A 4,072-nucleotide genomic window follows, 5' to 3' on the forward strand; every position below is an offset into this window, starting at 1 on the left:
AAGATAGGTTGACATCATTAGCATAGAATCTGAAATTAATATTAAAATGCGCTTGCCAATTCAGAAAATTGACTTTGATGTAGGTACCACTTAATTAAATATAGTGTATTGACGTATTGTGATTTTAGCTTGTTTGATATTAGATTAATAAATATTAAAATGAAACCCAAACAGCACATTGTATTTTTTAATTGACAGGGGGGCGCATGCTGACCTTTTGCACCCCGGCGCAGGATAGCTACTTTTGAGGAACATTTACCCATATAGGTACCTATATAAGAGAATATATATATATGCATTTACCCAAGGATTATATATAATATAATATATAATCCTTGACAATTTACCAACTTCCTAAAGTTAAATAGGCGCCATATTGGATTTTTAGGTTACTTGATAGATTATTTAATTCTCTTTTCAACGAGCTATCATAGCATAAGATTGAAAATAAGATACCAGTTATATCAACGGATTTTATATTTCAAATCAAGTAGTCTGTGATGAATTAAAAAAAATCAAAACAAAATCTATTCGAGATAACAAAACAATGAAAATAATTATATCAGATGTTTAAAATACTGGTAATTATTAGTGAAACACACTTGAAAAGTGAAAACAGTTTACTTTTTTTTTAAGAATCTTAGAACAATAAAATTATTAGAGATCAGAGATATTTCTGACACACTAATGAAACATGGTTTACCCATATCGTCTCCGAGACGTACCTGACCCGTCTATACGATATATTACTCGACACATCATGGAACATCGCGAATATACTTTTGAAGCAATGGTGGAAGCATTGCAGATGGGACATATCAGGTACTTTGTTGACGCATGCCTGAGACATCTTTGAATCCTCAGTTATAGGTGTTGGTGACAGATCAATAACAATTTTTGCCACCCGCACGTTAATATGGAAGTATTGCATTGGGGTAAAAAATTACCCCCCACTTTTTTTAACGGAAATGCACGTTTTGGAGCATCTGAAATCCGAATCAAACAAAATCTGGATGGGTCTGTCTCTACTCTCATTCCTAGCTAAACTGATTATGGAACCAAATTTGGTACACATATTCTTAGACATAAAAGAGCAGGGGGTTCCATTAAAAAATGTACCATTTTGGCGCCCTACTTCGTGAGCGCACCTTGTACAATTCCATATATTTTTTAAATGTGCAGAATATTCAACCATATCATAATACAAAAGCACTCTATCGAAAAATCTTATTATCAAGGCATTAAGTTACTCCGCGCAATCGTTGACTAACCCTGTACAAGGGTATGTGGTAATACAAAAAGATGGGGAAGTACGTAGAAATAAACAAAAATGGAAATGTAGTGTACGTACCTACTACCTGGATAAGTATGAGCGTAGTGTACAATGTTTTTGCCAGTGGTTACCCTTTGATTCCAGTCACAAAAAACTTTCTTTGAATTGTCCTTGGTAGGTACCTACACATCACTCACTATAATTTCCAACTTAAAATAATGACATCCAGACTAATAACACGTTCGTATTATTGCTGGGAGGTGTTAAGAGGCAGATGGACACAACCATGATCATCCCAGAAAATGTATGCATACCAGTCCCTTAAAGAAGCAGTAGGTACACTTTTTTTGATGGAGTATGAAAAATAAGAGAGGTAAAGTTATAAGGAGTAAGCTTCTTTGGGTCACAACAGACAGAAATCTCGATGAGAGATCTACTAAGATTCATGTGAGATAGATGAATTGCAAGAAGACCGCCAGAATCCTATGCAATAAAGAAGAAGAAAATGAATCGATTTTTAAATCAGTGGTCAAACAAACTCTCCCCTAAATAAAGAATATTCAAAAAAATAAATATGTAACGTAGATGAGAATGTTAATATGGCTATAGGTAAGTACGAGAAGGGATAAGAAACAGTGACCCCTATGTATTGGGATGAATTCAATAAGTGCCATAGTGATGATACCAGAAATCCAACATTATACAGGCGACCCACGTTAAGCTGACGCACTAGTCTGTATACCGGGTGGTGCCTAGCGCGACGCAGCATAGGGATTTCAATGGTAATTTCTTTATAGTCAATTACTAGCTCCCCCAATTATTTTTGAGTAAAAGTCTAAATAAGTTTTTTTTAGAGAAAAAAATACTGAATCTGTTCATGCTATTACTCATAATTTTCCGTTTTTCAAGACCGTAGAAATCGACAAAATAAAAAGGTCCATTTTACAATAAATCAAATATGCCTTGGAATTACTTAAAAAAACAAGGATCACGTTTCATTATTTGCCTTTGACGTATATTAAATTTATACTTGTTTATAAATTAGTTAAGAACTGCAAGTGCAATAACGTTCAAAATGTCCGTCAAAACCATCAGGAAAGTGACAATACATTCAACGTTTTGGCTGCAGTAGCGGAAAATCCGAATATAAGTTTAGGAACAAATCTTCTTCAAATCAGTTTTTTTTCTTCGATTATGTAGGTACTCTGATTCCGGAAAATAATAAGCAAATAGTATCTGATGCAGATGCAGCATACATTCTCTAAAAAAACCCTACCCAATTGCCGCTTTTTCTTGCATCGGATAGTTGTAACAGAATTAAATATGAAAATCGTTCGACGTCAAACAACGATAACTTAGATGCGATGCGCTTGTAGTGTGTTAAAAGATTCCAAAGCATCACTGATTTATAAAAATGTAATTTTTTATTTTATCGATTTCTACGGTTTTGAAAAATGGAAAATTATAACTAAAAGTATGAACAGATGACGCATTTTTTCTCAAAAAAAAAACTTATTTAGACTTTTGCTCTAAAATAATTAGGGGAGCTAGTAATTGACTATAAAGAAATTACCATTGAAATCCCTATGCTGCGTTGCGCTAGGCACCACCCTGTATATACCTACATAGAGAATGCCACAGATACGATACATACATACTAGCAGAATTCCACGGCAATTCAAATATACTTAATCGCGGCGTTACTGATAGATATTCTAGCCAATGGTGACTGAAAAACACGTACATGAAGGTAAGCTGCACGCTATACTGCATAAGAAAGTAGTAGATGGCGCTGTTTGAAGATAAACACACACAGGAAAAATATAACACGGCACCAAATTATTGTAAAGTAGAAATATTCAGCACTACAAACAGAAATAAACCTTTGACAATAACATCTAGTAACACTTCGACAGTTTAGTTGGGAACATAAAACTACCACCTTCAAAATTCACCAGTCATTTTATGTTTCATTGTAATACGGACCCATGTTTTAACCAATCACAGTGAAGGTCAAAGCTTCCCTATGCTTTCTACCGCTACCTTTTTAAAATGAATATAGTATAGTGATTTAGCTTAACGCGAGTTGCCTGAACAAATTTACACAAACCATAAACTATTGCTCTTCTAGTATAAAAACAGTCACGTCAATCATCGCAGGTAGCCGCCCACTGCAAATATATAGCCCATGCAAATGACAACCAATCATCGCTTGCAGAAAATTTACTTTAATGTGCCTTCCTGTTGAGGAATGTTTTCTAGTTGACGGTTTAGAATGATAACATACTGCAGCAAATGGTTCGGAAATAGAATGAAAGTTGCACAGGTTTTAGTATCAAAAAATGGATACGTAACATAGTCAAAATCAAATATTAGGAGAATTAGCCACATCATTAACTTCTATTAGGTAAGCAACAATTAGATCCTCCCTCCCAACCGTTTCCACAGGAAAAGGTGTTGTCACAAATACAGGGTGTTAACGATCTTCTCTGTATCCTTTTAAGGGGCGGCAGTACAGCTCAAAAGGAGTCGACAAACCCCAAAACACCATAGTAAAAAATAATTTAAGTGGAAAATGTGTTTTGGGGTTTGTCGACTCCTTTTGAGCTGTACTGCCGCCCCTTAAAAGAATACAGAGAAGACCGTAAACACCCTGTATATCCATAATGAAACCACTCGCAACATATGACATTTGCCTCCACCAGCATATTACCATAAAGAAATCTCCACCCTTATCTACCTACCAATTAAATCAGTAAAGTTAGTGCAACTAGATGATCCAATTAAGTCAAATGTAAG

Source organism: Photinus pyralis, unplaced genomic scaffold, assembly GCF_008802855.1.
Source record: "Photinus pyralis isolate 1611_PpyrPB1 unplaced genomic scaffold, Ppyr1.3 Ppyr1.4_LG5, whole genome shotgun sequence".
NCBI classification, from domain to species: Eukaryota; Metazoa; Arthropoda; class Insecta; order Coleoptera; family Lampyridae; genus Photinus; species Photinus pyralis.